Source organism: Dasypus novemcinctus, unplaced genomic scaffold (assembly GCF_030445035.2).
Source record: "Dasypus novemcinctus isolate mDasNov1 unplaced genomic scaffold, mDasNov1.1.hap2 scaffold_183, whole genome shotgun sequence".
In the NCBI taxonomy this organism is placed as follows: Eukaryota; Metazoa; Chordata; class Mammalia; order Cingulata; family Dasypodidae; genus Dasypus; species Dasypus novemcinctus.
In genome coordinates this window covers 382,670-401,705 of record NW_026688166.1, presented here as the reverse complement: position 1 = coordinate 401,705, position 19,036 = coordinate 382,670, and the positions used below count along the sequence as shown (strand labels likewise).

The 19,036-nt window shown below is 43.9% G+C and overlaps 1 pseudogene; it reads left to right on the top strand.

Annotated features, from left to right (window-relative positions):
• The window catches only part of LOC131277613 (protein arginine N-methyltransferase 2-like), an 85,736-nt pseudogene extending 66,952 nt beyond the window's left edge, over positions 1–18,784 (top strand).
• The last annotated feature ends 252 nt before the right edge of the window (positions 18,785–19,036 follow it).

Here is a 19,036-nt window from a genome sequence, read left to right as displayed (position 1 = left end):
AGGTCGTGGGCATCCCGAGCTCACAGAGAAGCTGCCAAAGGGCCCCGGGCGTTCCCACAGCGGGGAGGGGGGAGCCCCTGTGTGCTTTAGGAGACCCCTCCCCACACTGTAGTGGACTTGGGTGGGCCCAGGGGACCAGGGAGGAAGAGGAAGGCGTCCAGGGAAGGGGGCCTGCTCAGATGCCACGTGAGGCTGCCCCTGCGCTGGGAGAATCCTGAGCAACCCAAACCAAATTTACTTTAACAGTTAAAACCCAAGGCCAGTGGTGACAGCATCTGGTCCTGGGGTGTGTGAGCAGCGCTCTCACGCCGGTCTTCACTGTCTCCACAGTTTGAGTTCATGATCGAGTCCATCCTGTTCGCCCGGGACGGTGGCTCAAGGAGGACGGGGTCATCTGGCCCACCATGGCCGCGCTGCACCTGGTGCCCTGCAGCGCCGAGCCGACAGGGACTACCCAGCAAGGTGCTCTTCTGGGACAACGCCTACGAGTTCGACCTCAGCGCCCTCAAGTGAGTGGGCACGGGCGGGGCCGCCTTCCTCCGTGGGGGAGGCGAGCACCTGCACCCCGTGGCCCCAGGCCCCGCGGAGACCTGAACCCCCCGCGGAGACCCCCGAGACCCCCGCGGAGCCTGCCGAGCCCCCTGTGGAGCCCCTGAGTCCCCCGCGGAGCCCCCCGCGGAGCCCCTGAGCCCCTCATGGAGCCCCTGAGTCCCCTGCGGAGCCCGCCGAGCCCCCTGCGGAGCCCGCCAAGCCCCCGTGCCTCCTTCCCACCCTGTCAGTCCTGTCCCGGGTGGTCCCGTCCCCCCGCCCCTTGGTGCCTTTAAACCTGCAGCAGCTGGGATGGGCGTGGAAAGTCTTTCATTCTAGGATGTTTATTGTTCCTGGAATTCCCAATAAGAATGGGAAAAATAAGGACATGTTTAAAGATGAGGCCTTTAAAATACCCGTGGCCTCTAAATCAGGTGCTGCTCCAGGTAAGAGGGAAGCATTTTTTGTTGAGAACCAGAAAATGTGCTGGTAGCATCAATCCTGGCATTCTACAAAGAAAACAGTGCTCCGAAAGAGTCACGGTCGAGGTTTGGGTTTTTGACGTAGACCACTGCACAGCTGAGCTTCAGATTCCCATTAACGTAGATGGTTTTCTGGAAGGCTGGTCTGGGAAGGACGGTGGCACGAGCAGGGCCCTTCCGGGGGTTGCTGTGGAAACTCAGGAGGAACCCAGAGAGCCCTGGAGATGCTGAGGGGCGTCAGTGCCTGTGGCGAGGTCGGGTGGGATGAGCCTGGGTGGGAGGCTCTGGGCCTCTTGACTCGTTAAAAAATGTAAAGAAGAAATAGTAACTATGTGAGGTGCTCCCCAGGCAATCATTGCAATCTCACCCAAAATACCAAAGGATTGTGGAGAAAGGTATCCTACAAAGATGCTGTGCTCATCCAGAAGGAAAGGAGGGGTGAGAATGACCGGGAAGTGTTTGGGAAGGACAGTGCTACCAGGTTAAAATATCTTATAAAGTTACAGGAGTTTGGGATAGAAGGTGAGGATGGACAGGGGAAAAGGTGCTGGTACGACCAGGAGGGGATGAGGGAAGATGGCAGGTTGTCCTGGGACAACTGGGTTAGCTCTTTGGGAAAGAATTCTTTTCTTACCTCACAGCATACATTAAAATTTAATTCTGCATGGGTTTTAGGATTTTTTTTTTTTTTTGTTATTAAAACAGCAATGACAGTTATAAGAGAGGTGGGTGCAGATCTTATAAGGGTGGAGAGGAAATCAGGAGTAGAAACAAAACCCAAACAGGCGACATAAAAACTGACATCTGTGTCAGAAATGAGTGAAAACACAACTCTAAAAGGCAGTAACTAATTAGAGAAAGTTACTTGCTGACAGTCAATTAGAAAAAGGTGAATATTAAAATGAAAGTATGAGTAAGTTCAAAGTCCAGGCAAGCCACACACAAAAATAAAATTACCAGTGAATAGTTACAAAACACAAGGTCATTAGTAATTAAAATGCAAATTAAAATCAATGTCATTTTTGCCCATCAGATGAGCAAAAAGTACAGTAAAATACATTCCGTGCTTGCGCAGCTGCAGAAGTGCTGAGGACCTCGGGAGCTGCTGCTGGGCATTCACAGCCTGCCTTGTCTGAGGCCTTTAGAAGTGGGGTGTGCACAAGCCAGTGAGAGCAGAAGCGAGGGGCTCTTTTCAGGAAGCGGAAGATATTGTAACCCAGTTGATAGAATACTGCAGCTGTTTTTAAAAGTAAAAGTGGCAGGACTCACACCTTTATGCAGTTTGGTTCCTATTTTCTATACCCAAAAAGTATTTATCTATAGGAGGAGGAGAATGAATAACTGTCAAAATGCTAAGGTAATGGATTTTGTTTTTTTCTTTGTATTTTTCTGTTATCCAAATTTCCTACAAATGCACAATTACTTTACCATCAGAAAAAGTATAACTCAAAATGTGATAGCCAGGTCCTGAGCCTCAACAGACTCCAGCACCTACAATCTGATTTATTGGGCTCACCACACTCAGCTAAGATGGAGTTGAAGAAGGACAACCACCACACCATGGAGCCTTGAGTGATTACAACTGAAAGTGGGAGGATTGCATCCAGCATCCATGTGGAATCTGAGCCTCCTCTTGACATAGAGGTGCAATGGACACAACCAATCCAATGTCCACATAGAAAAGGTGGCATTGGATTGGGAAAAGTAGACATGATGGCTGATGGGTATGGGGAAAGGCAGGAAGAGATGAGAGGTGAAGGCGTCTTTGGGACATGGAGCTGCCCTGGATGGTGCTTCAGGGGCAATCACCGGACATTGTAAATCCTCACAGGGCCCACTGGATGGAATGGGGGAGAGTATGGGCCATGATGTGGACCATTGACCATGAGGTGCAGAGGTGCCCAAAGATGTACTTGCCAAATGCAATGGATGTGTCATGATGATGGGAATGAGTGTTGCTGGGAGGGGGGGGGAGAGGTGGGGTGGGGGTGGTGGGGTTGAATGGGACCTCATATATATATATTTTTAATGTAATATTATTACAAAGTCAATAAAAAAAATAAAATAAATCACTCAGAAAGGAAAAAAAAATACCTGTGTATAATGGAAGCTTTAGTAAAATGTTTGCTTTTATTTGCTATTTTAAGTTATCAGTATGCTTCCTTTTGGAAATGTTCCTGTGGTAAATAATGAATTACTTTCTGGTAAGCATGTGGTACAGTAAACAAAATGGGAGCGCCGAGGGCTGTGAGTCTCGGCTGTCTGTTTCTGGGATTAATTTATGTAGCCACAGCACAGATATTTCAAAAGATTCAGTCTCCAATGGGCAGCTTCAGCTCTTTTGATTTATTGTAGCGTAACCTAGAACAGGAATATCCTTTCTGTTAGCTGTGAAGAGAAGAGCCATGGAAGATCATTTGAAATAGGAAACAGTTGTGAAACTAAAGAAACTGCACGGCATCCCCGTTTCTCGGAGGTTATACGTCTGTGTGGAGATCCTCGCAAATACGACAGGAAAGGGGGTGGCCCAGTTCCTCGACAGGCTCAGTCCTCCAGCAGTGAGGGAGGGAGGGGCCCCTCACAGCCCCCAGCCCCACAGTCCTGCTGTTCAGGGAATCAGGCTTCCTGCTTACTTGGAAGAAAAAAACACGCTAAGTATTTACGTTTCAGAGCCTAAGATGCTCGTTGTAATGATTGTGACCTCTTCCCAGATCTTTAGCAATTAAGGAGTTTTTTTCAAAGCCCAAGTATAATCACATTTTGAAACCAGAAGACTGCCTCTCTGAACCATGTACTATATTACAGCTGGACTTGAGAACTGTGCAAATCTCTGATCTAGAGGTGAGAAAAAGGTGAACTGTTTCTGTTTTGTTTTGTTTTTCTTAAGTAAGCAAAGCCTATAAACCTGAGAGTGGTACCTACAGGGGAATGTTGGGGCATGTGTGATTTACCATTATATATATGAATATAGAAACTTTTTAGCATTGATTTTTTTTTCAGTCATTTTTCTGTTATAGTTTATTCTGATTTTCTGTTTTTATATATTTTTTACATTTTCTTTATAGATACTCATTTCAGCATCCTCAATTATTTTCGGACTGTAAGTTTAATATTCTCAGCATCTTCAGATTCAAATTACTTATCTTCAGTTTCATCATGGAATTTGAAATAAATTTTCAAGTCTTTTCTTTTTTTTAAATTTTATTTTATTCATTTTGTAAAAATATTACATTAAAAAAATATGAGGTCCCATTCAACCCCCCCACCCCACCACTCCCCCCCCAGCAACACTCCCATCATCATGACACATCCATTGCATTTGGTAAGTATGTCTCTGGGCATCTCTGCACCTCATGGTCAATGGTCCACATCATAGCCCATACTCTCCCACGTTCCATCCAGTGGGCCCTGGGAGGATTTACAATGTCCAGTAATTGTCCCTGAAGCACCACCCAGGACAACTCCAAGTCCCAAAAATGCCTCCACATCTCATCTCTTCCTCCCATTCCCCATACCCATCAGCCACCATGGCCATTTTTCCCACACCAATGCCACCTTTTCTCTGTGGACCTTGGATTGGTTGTGTCCATTGCACATCTATATCAAGAGGAGGCTCAGATTCCACATGGATACTGGATGCAATCCTCCTGCTTTCAGTTGTAGGCACTCTAGGCTCCATGGTGTGGTGGTTGACATTCTTCAACTCCATGTTAGCTGAGTGGGGTAAGTCCAGTAAATCAAAGTGTAGGAGCTGACCCTAGAACATGTGGGTCTCTTTAGCCCTCAAAAGAACCAATACCTGGGGTTGTATCTACTTTATCTGTCTCTGAGACTCTGCTCATGTGTGCATAAGGGCAATTCTTCTGACATCCACCAGACTCTTTTTTAGAGACTCATAGCCATATAAACTCATTTGTCCTTTCCATTTCCCCCTTAATTTAGGTCAAACAGCATTTTTAACTCCTGTTATTATATGTAGACAGGGATATTCTGCCGGTCCGTGTTGAACCTTTAATTCAAGGTCATTTTCTAGTTGCATCATCAGTTGGTACTTGGTAGTGATCCCTCGGTGCCAGGGAGGCTCATCCCCGGGTGTCATGTCCCACGCTGGGGGGAAGGCATTGCATTTACATGCTGAGTTTGGCTTTGAGACTGGCCACATTTGAGTAACATGAAGGCTGTCAGGAGGAAACTCCTAGGCACAGTGCTGCTCTAGGCCTTGTTTTTATTGCAGGCATATAGGCTCACAAGCATAGTCATTAGTATCATGGGCTCACTGTTGGACCCTCATTCCTTCCTGGTCCTTACCGTTGCACCTGGGGGACTGCCGCTGCTCCCCTAGGGACCATGACAGAGCACCCCCGGCCAGGAACCCAGTACCCCCCAGCTGTAGTTTTTAATTGTTGCCACTATGAGTATATCCAAACATTACCATGCACCCTGGACATATGCCCTGTATAGCTCTGTCAATAGCATCCTATATCAGTATTCCTCTGCTGCCATTGTTGAACCACTCTGTGATCCAAAGCTTCCTGAAAAGTGAAGCCCAATATAATGTCAGGATCCCTTAGTAGTAAAATGGAATATAGCAATGGGTTTAAAGGTTAGATATAGAATACGTATTGATTTGGAAAAATTCTACATCCTATCTTTTTCTTTTCTTTTTTCCTAATTATTGAGCTTCTCTTCACAAGAGCACTAGATCACAGTAATTCATATATACAATATACAGTACTCCCACACATCTACCATAAAACCTTTTCCCTTCCACAGCGATATTCTTGTAACTTATTCATATCATATTAAACTGATGTACAGACTCTGAGACAATAGCTTTCAAACAAGGTGACATCTGTGCTTACATTGTGGTCCATACTTTAGGATATACAGTTTTCTAAATTTTTACTTATCCTATGTTTTACATTATGGTTTACATTATTAGTCTTTCATCCCCTATATGTTTTTGGTGTAATATTACATGTTTTATATCCATCCTTGTGTACTCTCGCGAAACTCCTCTCTTACCCCACATTTACCTTGGTTCCATCCATTCAACATCCATTTTCCCCTCTCCTTGGGGCCCGCAGTGACAGCCAACCTCCATTTCCTGAGGAGCCATGTCCAGAGATACTTGCAACAGTGTTTAGGGCCTGACTTGCTCAACTGCCCTAATGCCCTGGGAGCCACCCTTTCTCTCGAGAGATACAGTTCCCTCTATTTGATGGCATTAGTCCTCCCCAGGATGTGGGTCCACCCCCACTCTCACTACTTGGGTCTCTACCCAATGGTACAACCCAGTCTGGCAAAATGAGCATTCAGACATTCCCCAGGAGCCCGTCCCACATCAGACCATCCCCTCCGAGCATCCTAAACAGGTACTACCAAATTCTTTCTAAAAATTCTTTCAGTTACTTTCCTTTTCCACAAGGTGGCGCTGCTGTGAGTCCAAGAGGAAGCCCCCTTTACCTGGGCACTGGGGGGGCAGGGGGCAGTGTCCGTCCCTGACAGAGGTGTTTACTCAGATCCAGGAACAGCTGGTTAACGCAGCCAGTCCACTCCTGCTCTCTTCTGTGAGCTGAACTTTTTAGGTTTCAGTTAATTTTGGATTCGTGGAGGTCCAGTCTGGAGCTCTTGTTTTCTACCTAATGCAAAGTACCGAGCATAGAAAGTATTCTGTACATATTTGGAGACATCGAGTTAGGCAAACAAGGCCTAAAATGCTTGAAAACTTCTCTGATTATCTGCAGTGTTTGAATTTACAATGTAAGGTTTGATTTTTTTTATTAGAGCAGTTGTAGGTTTACAGAAAAATTTTGCAGAGTCCAGAGTTCCTACAGACCTCTACAGTTTTCCCCACCATTAACATTTGCCTTAGTGTGGCACCTTTGTTAAAACTGATGAAACAACATTACTATTGTACTAACGACAGTTCATGGTTCACATTAGGGTACACGCTTTGTGTTGTACATTTCTGTGGGTTTTTCTGTTGTAGCGTATAAACAGCCTAACAATTATTTACCATTTTCAAGTATACGGTTCAGTGGTGTTAATTACATTCACAATGTTGTGTGACCATCACCACCAGCCCTTACCTAAACTCGTCAGTCACTCCAGAGGAATCCCATTTCCCACCCACTCCTGCCCCTGTGTACTTGCCTTAGGAGGAAATTTTGTAGGATTTCCATGTGCTCAGCTAACTAGCATGTTGCAGTGTTTCATAATTACTGAAATAGCACAGCTATTTAGTTCAGAGTAGGATGTGGTATGTTTTGTATAATGTTCAGTGAGCGAGGGACACACTGATACAGAAGAAGCATCTTACCAAGTGGACACTTACTAGACTTGGGCATTTCACATGCTTATGAGATGGGTGTTTATTTTCTTATTCGTTTATTTGAACACAGACAATGAAAGGCGAATTGTGCTTCGATATCAAAAAGCTGGTACTCTGCATGGATTTACTGCCTGGTTTAGTGTAAGATTCCAGAATCTGGAAGAAGACAAGCCGCAGCTGGTGTTGAGTACCGGGCCATTCCACCTGTAAGTGTGGTCTGTGTCTGGGCTGCTGTGCAAGCACAGCTCTGATGAGTGTAACGTGATACACGTTTGCCTTCACTGTTAACATGCCAGGAAGTGTGGCAAAAGGTGTGAGCTTAGGGATTTCTCCAGGCCAGGGAAATCCCTGTAATGAAGAAGTAGGTGCCTGGGTGATGGTGGGTCGCTGGGCAGGTGCAGGGGGCTTGCTGGGCTGCCCAGGCCCCAGGTGCAGTCGGGCTCTGTGGGCTGCGAGATTTCCGCTTCCCCCGTGGGTGCCCCTTGGCTCCTTTTGATGAGCACGTGTGGTGTGTTAGGGTTTCTAATAAATTGAGATTTAGCTGCATTGTTGGAAATTCAGAGGAAGGTGAAGTTGAACTCCCCAGAAGAAACTGGCTAGCTTAATTACAGATAGAAACTCTTCTCTCTGACTTCTGAAACCCTCAGTTCTAGCTTAAGGCCTCCACCTGATTGGATGAGGAGACTCCCCTCAGCGCTGACAGCAGTCTCCTTTGTTGACTGTAGATGCAGGTGTGTAAATCCGTCTATGAAATACCCTCACAGTAACCATCAGGCCAGAGCTTGCTGGCCCCAGCAGCTGGACACCATAACCCACCACGCTGACATGTGGCATTAGCTGTCATGCTTGGGGCTGCGCAGGTGCATGTTTCATCTTCGCTCCAACTCTCCTAAACTCTGCTGTAATTCCTGATTGTCAAGCACAAAAACAGAATTTTAGAGTTTGCTAGACTCTTTGGAAGGCAGATGTTTCAAGGGACAAAATTTCTTTACTAACTTCCCCCACTCCACCCCCAAAATGGCTCCCTCACCTGTCTGCGTATTGTCTGCTCTTCTTTAGGAGGCACCAGGAACTGAACCCGGGACCTGCCATCTGGGTGCCCACCCACTTGGTTTACATCTGCTTCCTGCTCATTGGTCACTTGTGTCTGCTCATCTTCTTTAGGAGGCACTGGGAACCGAACCTGGGACCTCCCATGTGGGAGGCAGGCACCAACTGCTTGAGCCACCTCTGCTCCCCCAAATTCTTTTTAAAGGAAAGAGTATGTCTTCATCTGACTGCCAGAGATTAGCTTCCTTGTGTGCAGGCTGGCTTGGGTGCAGCGTGTTTAAGATTCTAAACCCAGGAGCTCCTGTGGAAATGGTCCTTCATTCACACTGGTTTCTCATCTCCGCCTTTTCATTCCCCTCAAACGTGGTGGTCAGTGGACAGTGGCTGGGGCACCAGGGAGGAGACTGCAGACCCTCTGGACAGAGGCAGGCTGTCTTCTGACCCCAACCCCCATGTCTTGCAGCACGACGCACTGGAAGCAGACTCTGTTTATGATGGACGACCCCGTTACGGTCCACACGGGGGACGTGGTCACAGGCTCGGTCGTGCTGCAGAGAAATCCCATGTGGAGAAGACACATGTCGGTCACACTGAGCTGGGCCGTCACGTCCAGACAAGACCCCACATCTCAAAGAGTAAGAGACGCCAGCCTCGGCTGTTGGTTTCCATCATGTGCAATGGATGCTGCTCCCCAGGAGGTGGGCCAGACCTGGGGCAGGACCCCCCCCAGCTGGACCTGCCGCCTTTGTATTTAGCCCTCTCAGCAGGAAGGGGGGCATCCACTGTTCAGAACAGCAAACGGAGGTTCAGGCCAGAAAGTATTTCCTTAAGGAGACACAGCCAGTGAGCGGGAGCAGAGGCTCAGCCCCAGTGTAGACGAGCCCTCTCCAGGAGAGCAGGAAGCCCAGAGCCAGTGTAGATGAGCCCTCTCCAGGAGCACCCAGAGGTGGCATGAGGGAGGAGCTCAGCCTGTGCTCATCCATTACATGATACTCGTGTCATTACACATGTAGTTTGTCTTGATATGTGACAGGAAATACATTCTTCAGCTCTGGGGCAGTGGGTCATTGAACACGTGGCTTCACATACAGTGGTGGGGAGTGACAGTAGGGTGACAGTGGGGTGACTGGGTGCCTTTTCAGTTTCTATGATGCTGCAGGAGACTTCTCTGGTTTCATTTCTCAGAGACTAGTGAACAGTGAAATTCTCTTCTTCAGACGAGAGGAAGAAAAAAGAATCAAATATTTTTCCTTTAATTTTTAAAGCCTGTATTGTGCTTTGCTTAATGTTAAAAGTTTAAATGTCTTTTAAAAAATATTCTGGACCAGAATACCATTCTCTTGTCCAATATTAACTTATTATAAAATACTGAATGTTAGTCAAGTTGAAATTATTAGATTTGTTTACTTCTGCCTTTTTCAGGTTGGAGAAAAAATCTTTCTAATCTGGAGATGACGTTTCGTGGTGTGTTTGAGAGTCAGCTGCATATTTGGAGGGGATGGCACGCCAGGGAAGACTCACCTTGGAGCTGATGTTTGCACTTCCAAGTCTGAGCACCTCCACCGCAGCCCGATATTACCCGCAAGCTCACGGCTCAGGCTCCTTGCCGCCCAGCATTCCCACAGGCTAGTGTCTTTTCTCGTAGAAATAGCCTGTGCTTTCCAGGTGTTCCCCCAGTACTGTGCACGGCACCCACCATAAGCACGCCAGTGGCGTGGTGTTCCCGAGCCAGAGAAGTTCCACCCTGAGTCCCTAGGACACACACATCCACTGCTGTCTGCTCCTGTGAGAGTCGTTCATCTCCCCAACATGGAACATGAGATTGCATAAAGCGGTCCTGGGGTGTGTGGGCTTGACTTGGCAGGAGAGCTGGAGAAGGGAGTGCATGCGATGGTCATCCACATGGGGTAGTTCTGCATAGATTGTCTACCAGCCCATAACAGGTGCCCAATAAATATTCTTAAATAAACGAATGTTAGTGTATATCCTATTTCTGTTTATAAAAAAAAGCATGGGGTCATTCCACATACAGTGCTTTGTAACCTTTTCTTATCTAATACATATATATCTACACTGTTTTTGTTTTGATTTTAGTGAACTTTTTATTGAAATGCAAAATATACACCAAAAACTGCTGAAGTCATGACTATAGTGGACACACATGTAACCAGCAACAAGACCAAGAGACTCCTGCTCCAGAAGCCTGACGCTGCCTTCCAGAGTCCTCGCCCCCAAGGGCACTGCCCTTTCCATCACGACAGATCACAGTCGATGGTTTCTGAACTTTTTCTGAATGGATTGGCACACGGTGTGTTCTTTGGTGTCTGCCTTCTTTAATTCAACATTGCTTGTGAGATGCATCCATGATTTTGCAAGTAGTCTGATTTACATTCTTATTGTTGTATAGTGTGTACTACTGAGTGAATGTGCTGCATTTATGTTTCTCATTTCATTGCCCATGGATGTTTGGGTCGTTTCCAGTATTATTAGTGCAAATATGAACATGTCTGTACATACTTTTTGGTATACTTACATACACATTTTTGCATTGTGTTTATACCTAGGAGTTCAGCTTTAGTAGATACTGCCAGAGTTTTGCAAAGTCAAATTTGCCTTCCTATTGTTTTAGTTTCCTTGGCTGCTTAAACAAATACTTAAAATGGGTTGGCTTAAAAAATGGAAATTTAATGGCTCAGTTTTGAGGTTACGAAAAAGGTTCAGATCAGGGCTCCATAAGGCGATGCTTTCTTCCGAGTCTGTGTGGGACTGGCTGCGGGTGACCCTTGGTTCTTGGCTGGCCCATGGTAGCCTCTCCTGGCCCCTCCCTCCTCTTCTGGGTTCCACTAACATCCCACTTCTGGCTGCTCCCTCTGTGGCTTTTTCTCTTTCTCTGAATTTCTCTCTGCTTACCAAGTAATAGGATTAAGGCCCATCCTGCAGTGGCCCACACCTTCACTGAAGTGCCCTCAACAAAAGGTCCTACTTACAATGGGTCCACGCCCACAGAAGTGGATTAAGTTTAAGAACTGTGCTTTTTCTGGGGTACATCTCCAGACCACCACATATCTTGATACTCCATATCTTGTCAACACCTGGTGTTGTCTTGTGTTTTTCATTTTACTTGTTCTGGTGGGTGTGAGGATTTGATAGGCATTTCCTTGATGACTAATGCTGGCTCACATTTTCCCAAATCATGTAGCTATCCTATCTGTGAAGTGCTTGTTGCTCTTTTGCCTGTTTTACTGTTAGGGCCGTCTGTTTCTAATTGGTTTTCTAGGAATTCTGACTAGGAATCCTTTATCGGTTATTCATTTTGTGAGCACCTTCTTGCCTTTAACTTTCTTAATAGTCTTTTTGAAAAATTTATTTAAGTATATCACTCATACATAAACAATAAGTGTATAGTAATAGTTGTGAACTTACAAAACAAACATATGTCATACAGGACTATGGTACCTCACCCTACCACCAATATCTTGAATTGTAAACATTTTTAACTGATTGAAGAGCATTGTCAAAATATTATTACTAACCAAAGTATTTTTCCCCCAACCCACCCTATTTTTATTATCTTTATATCACTTATATATGAACATACATAAACAAGTGTATAGTAAAAGTTGTGAACTTAACAGAGCAAACATGCATCACATCATACAAGGGTCCCATATATCAACCCTCTACTGACACCTTGCATTGTTGTGAGACGTTTGTTACAAATTATGAAAGAATACTGTCAAAATCGCACTACTACTTATTGTCCTTATCTTGCATTTGGTGTATTTCTACCCCTACCCATCCTATTACTATTTTAAAATATATTTTTATGATAGAAGTATAAACTTATGAAACAATCATGCACATGTGCAGAATTCTTAAACAACACCCCTCTATCACCACACCACACTATGGTGAAATATTTGTTACAGATATCATCATCTGACTGTTACCATGTTCATAATGTACATTTGGCACACATTTTCCATACTGCCCCATTATCAACACAGTACATCTTTGGCATAGATGCAAGAATATTATTACTGCTAACCACAATCCATAGGTCACTCCAGTTGTATTTTTCCCATGCTTCTGCACATCCCCACCACCCTGCAATAAATGATGTACATTTGCTCTAGTTCACAAAGGACACTCTTGCATCTGTACCATCAACCACAATTCTTATCCACCCCTTAGTTTACTGTGCTATTCAGTTCCTAGATTATTCTCTAGCATTCTGCCAATTGGCATTTACATACCTGGACTACCATTTTTCAGCCATATCCCCATTTATAAACTAGCTGTTACTATGTGTTACCATCCACTCTATACATTTCCACACTTTTACAGTAGCGCTAATTAAAATCACATACATTAAACATCAGTAGTCCATCTCAGTTCTCTTATCTCCTTTAAGAATCCATCATCTACCACCAGGTCTTGAAGATATTTTCCTGAAATTTCTTCTAGAAGCTTTATGGTTCTTTTATTTTTAAGTTTTTGATCCATTTTGAGTTAATTTTTGGATAAGACATGAGAAAGGGTCCTCTTTCCTTTTGAGTATGGGTGTCCAGTTCTTTCAGTACCACTTGTTGAGTGAACTGTTCTGCCTGAGCTTGTGGGTTTAACAGGCTAGTCAAAAATCACTTGACCAAACATGTGAGGGTCTGTTTCTGAACCATCAATTTGGCTCCATTGGTCTATGTGTCTGTCTTTATGCCAGTACCATGCTGTTTTTACCACTATAGCTAGGTAATATGATTTAAAGTCTAGAGAGGAGAGTTTGCTTTTCCTTTTTAAGATGTTTCTGGCTATGCAGGACCCCTTATCCTTCCAAATAAATTTGATAATCATGGTTTCAACTAAAAATGCTGATGCAATTTTTATTGGGATTGCATTGAATCTGTATATCAATTTCAGTAGGACTGACATCTTAATGATATTTAGTCTTCCAATCTGTGAGCATGGAATGCTTTTCCAGTTATTTAGGCCTTTTTTTGAATTAACACTGAGTTGTAGTTTTCAGAATACAAGTGCTTTACTTCATTGGTTAAGTTTATTCCTGACTATTTGTGTTTTATCTGTCATTTTATTTTCACCACTCTTTTGACACTTTTAGTTACTTTCATTGATATAATCTTCATTTCTAGACTCTCTTCCAGGCCTCTCTGTCCTGTCTTTTCAGGCTCTAGCACACTCTTTAAAATTTCCTGAAAACCTGCTCTTGCTGCTTAGAAATTCTCTCAGTTTCTGTTTACCTGTGAATATTCTAAACTCACCTTCATTTCTGGAACATAATCTTGCCAGATATAAGAATCTTGGCTGGAAATTTTTCTCTTGTATTATCTTAAATATATCGCACCACTGTCTTCTTGCCTTCATGGTTTCAGGTGAGAAATCAGCACTTAATCTTATTGGGTATCCCTTATATGTTATGCATTGCTTTTCCCTTGCTGTTCTCAGTATTCTTTCTTTGTTTTTGGCACTTGACATTCTGATGAGTATGTGCTCGGAATTGGTCTATGCTTATTTTTTTGGATGGGAGTACATTGTGCTTCTTGGGCATGGATATCTATGTCCTTCAATAGGGTTGGGAAATTTTCTACCATTATTTCTTCAGATATTCCTTTTTCCCCTTTTCCCTTCTCTTCTTCTGGGACACCCATGACACGTATGTTTAGTCTGTCATTTAGTTCCCCGAGACCTTGTTCAGTTTTTTCCATTCCTTTCTTCATCTGTTCTTTTGTATGTTCACTTTCAGAGGCCATTTCTTCAAGCTCACCAATCTTTTCTTCTGCCTTCTCAAATCTGCTATTATATGATTCCAATGTTTTTTAAATTTCATTTATTGCACCTTTCATTCCCATATTATCTGCTAATTTTCTGTGTATGCTTTCAAGTTCTTTGTGCTCATCCAGTGTCGTCTTAATATCCTTTTTAGGGTGGTGCTTCACGGAAAACTACGGGACATTGTAGATCCCCCCAGGGCCCACTGGATGGAACGTGGGAGACTGGGCTATGATATGGACCATTGACTATGGGGTGCAGCGATGCTCAGAGATGTACTTACCAGGTGCAATGGATGTGTCATGATGATGGGAGAGAGTGTTGCTGTGGGGGGAGTGGGGGTGGGGGTGGTGAGGTTGAATGGGACCTCATATTTTTTGAATGTAATATTTAAAAAAAATATATATATATATATCCTTTTTAGGCATCTCATTGAATTTCTTAAGGAGATTTGTTTGAGTATCTATGATTAGTTGTCTCAACTCCTTTATGTTATCTGGAGGCTTATCTTGTTCCTTTAACTGGGTCATAGCTTCCTGTTTCTTGGTGGGGGTTGTAATTTTTTGTTGATATCTTGGCATCTGGCTTATAGAGTATTTATTTTGGGTGCAATTTTTCTTTTAAGTTTAAGGCTTCCTGCCCTTTCTCCCTTGCTGGTTGTGCAGTCAGAGCCAAGGATGTAGTTAGTGCTATAAACTGGAGGCTCAAGCTGCCCTCATTGCCCCAGAGACTGATGAAGCTTTCCAACTTTTTCCTTTGCCAGGGGTAGGGGCAGAGTCACAGCTCTGTGGAATAATCCAAGTCATGCAGGCCTAGACTATAGTTGCTGAGAGAGACTGTTGAAGCTTCATCCTCCTTTCTCCTCTGCCTGGGGCGGGGATGGAGGTGCAGGTGTGGGCAGCAGTCTATGCAGTATGGGCCCAAGATGACTGCAGTTGTCCCAGTAGATTTCTGATTTAATCTGTGCCAGCCAAATGTATCTGCAGTTATCTGGATAGGGTGGTGCAGGGCCTGCCAGCTTCCTGCCTGCCAGAGGTGGGGCTGAAGCCTAGGCTAGGGCTGCAGTCTGATCTGGGTGAAAGAAACCAGTCCCTACCATCACTTTGGTTTTCAGTCAGCCCGGCTTTCCCTTATACTAGGGGTGGAGTCAAAATGGTGGCCACCAGCCTCTCTCTGACCTGGAGAGGTTCATATTTTAGCCGTTCTTAGGGTTTTATTATAGCCAGCCGAATTTACTAATCAGTAGCTGAAGTCAGTGACCAGCCATCTCTTCCTCCCCTGTTTTTTTGGAAATGGAGCTTCCAATTCCAGCCACAGAACAGCTCCTGGGGTGCCTTGCACTGCCAAAGTAGAATGATCACTGGCTTCTGTGACTTGGCCAGTAATTTCCTGGAGAGGCTGGGCAGGTTCCCCAGCTTCCTCCCTGCTGGAGGTGGGTCTGGGGCCTAGGCTAGAGCTGCAATCTAACCTGGATGGAAAGAAGCCAGTCCCCACCTGCACTGTGATTTTCAGTCTGCCCTGCTTCCCTTCCTGCCAGGTGCAGAGTTAAGATGACAGCTGCCAGCCTCTTTCTGACTTGAACAGGTTCAAACTTTAACTTTTCTTAGGATCATACTTTAGCCCACTGAAATTTTCTCATCAGTAGATGAAGTTGGTGCCCAACCATCTCTTCCCCATATTTGGGAAGTGGAACTTTGAATTCCAGCCACAGAATAGCTCCTGAGGCGGCTTGTGCCTCCAGTGGAGGATGGGCACCGACCCCCATGGCATGGAGTACTCTACTTACGAATTTTCTCCACAGATGGCCAGTCTCCTCCTTCCACTCTTTCAAGGATGTGGCAGGATGCGCTTCTGGTCTCCTGGAGCCCCCAAGCAGGTGCTTCAGCTAGCTCCAGAGAGCTCTGGGTGTTTACTAACTGCCCTGTAGCAGGACCTGGCTCTAGGAGCTCCTTTCTCCACTGCCATCTTGCTGGTTGTCCTCTTAATAGTCTCTTGATACACCAAAATTCATAATTTTTATGCAGTCCAATTTGACAATTTTTCTTTTACGGTTAGTACTTTTTGTGTCCTGTTTATGATTCCAAGATCATAAAGATATTCTATATTTTCTTTTAAAGCTTATTGAATTTGTCAGCCAAAGGGTTGCTGATGCAAAATATCAGAAATCTGTTGGCTCTTATAAAGGGTATTTGGGGTAGAAACTTACAGTTTCCAGGCCATAAAGCATAAGTTACTTCCGTTACCAAAGTCTGTTGCCATGTATTGGAACAAGACGGCTGCCAACATCTGCCAAGGGTTCAGGCTTCCTGGGTTCCTCTCTTTCTGGGGCTCATTTCTCTCCAGGCTCAGCTGCTTTGCTTGCTCCACAAGGCCAGCTGTAGACTATCAGGCAAATGACACTGTCTCTCGCCCTGGGGCTTCTGCTGTGTGTTTATCTATTCCTCTGTGTTCTTCTTCTTTGTGTTTACTTCCTGGGCTCCAAGATTAAAACTCCAACCTCCCTTCTCTGTGGTGTGGTTTCTCTGTGAGTCTTCACCCACCAAGGGTGCAAGGATGCAACATCCTACTGACACGGCCCAATCAAGAGCCTTAATCATTATTTAATCAAGTAAAGGTGAAACGTCTGAATCCAATATAATCTAATATGCCCAGAGGGACAGACCAGTACAAACCTAATCCAATATCTATTTTTAGAATTCATAACCATCAAACTGCCACACATTATTTTATCTTTTACACTTAGATCAACAATTCATCTGGACTTGATTTTTGTCATTGATGTGAGGTAGGGGTCAGGATTCATTTTCCCTCCAAGAGATAGAAGCTTGGTCTATAGATTTCTAACCTTTTTTTCTCATGCATGCATTAAAACTCTAAATAATTTTCCTCTAAAACTGCCTTAAGTACAACAGCTGATTTTTATATAACTTCATTGTTATGTGATTTCAAATATTTTTAAATTTCTGTTGCGATTTCTTTTATTATCCTACAAGTTATTTGGAAGTGTGTAAGCTTAATTTCACAAAGGTGATCTTCTCTAGTTATCTTTTTTATTGATTTCTAGCTTAATTCCTCTGTTGTCAGAGAAGAAACTCCACGTGATTTTAAACCTATGAAATTTGTTGAAGCTTGTTTTATGACTCAGAATATGCCAACTGTATTGTGTACTTGTAAATAATATATTCTGTCATTGGATTCAGTGCTCTAAATATGTCATGTGCCTCCACTGGAGGCACAAGTTTGTTAGCCACGTTGTCTGGAAGTTGGATTTTTACTGATTTTTTTTATTATTCATTTTTTTAAAATATTACATTCAAAAAATATGAGGTCCCCATTCACCCCCACTGCCCAAACCCCACCACTCCCCCCACAGCAACACTCTCCCCCATCATCATGACACATCCATTGCATTTGGTGAGTACATCTCTGGGCATCGCTGCACCTCATGGTCAATGGTCCACATCATAGCCCATACTCTCCCACATTCCATCCAGTGGGCCATGGGAGGATCTACAATATCCGGTAATTGTCCCTGCAGCACTACCCAGGACAACACCAAGTCCCAAAAATGCCTCCACATCTGATTTCCTCCTCCCATTCCCCACACCCAACAGCCACCATGGCCATTTTTTCCACACCAATGCCACATTTTCTCGATTACTAACCACAATAGTTCATGAGTAGAATATCAGTAAGTCCACTCTAACCCTTACTGTATTCCTCCTTCCTGTGTACCTTGGATTGGTTGTGTCCATTCCATATCTATGTCAAGAGGGGGCTTAGATTCCACATGGATACTGGATGCAATCCTCCTGCTTTCAGTTGTAGGCACTCTAGACTCTATGGTGTGGTGGTTGACATTCTTCAACTCCATGTTAGCTGAATGGGGTAAGTCCAATAAACCAGGGTTTTACTGATATTTTAATTGCTTATTCTATCAGCTACTGACAAGGAGGTTTTAAAGTCTCCCAATATGATTATATTTCTCTTTTTAAGTTGTTTAAGAATATTATAGATATAGTATCTTTATATTATTTAGAGTTATTTAAAATTGGTCCATCACTGTGGTGGATTGACCCATTGAAGTAACTCTTTCCATGTTTAATGATTGATGGCTTAAGTTCTATATTTATCATTCCATTTTCCCCTCCATCAATGTGTCACTTACATATAATTGTATTATTCTTTTATCATTTACCTGTGGTAATCTTTATTTACCAGAATTACCAGAATTTTAGGAGAGAATTAAGCCCTGATGCCTTCAGATTTCTATTTTGTGGAATGGATGAACTTTTCTCCTATGATTCTAGACTTAGTTATGTATCATTCATGGGAGAATTGAAAAAATAGTCATTCAAATTAATTTTGTGCTCTGTGGTTTAGTTGAAGAATCCTGGTTAAGCAACAACATGCATCCTCAACTTGCTATATTCAAATATAGTATTTCCCTGTAAATGCCTTAGAATATACTACATCTATTTATTACCCTCCCACTTTTTTATATTACTGTTTTCTTAAATTTTAAGTATATGTATATTTAAACCCCATAGTGTACATTATTATTGTTTTATACAATTAATATAATTTATAAATATTTGCACATATATTCATTTGCCTTTTCTGTTATTCTCTTGACCTTCCTGCATTTCTGTGGTTCTGTCTGAGATAATTACTTTTTGCCTGGAGAACTCTCTTTAGAACCTGTTTTGGCTCAGATACATAGACTCTTAAAGTTATTCCAGTTTTGTTTACTTGTTAGGGTTAGGGTTAGGGTTAGGGTTAGGGTAGGGTTAGGGTTAGGGCTAGGGCTAGGGACCCCTGGGCATGGGGGGTCTGGGAGGAGGACCCAGAGCCCAGC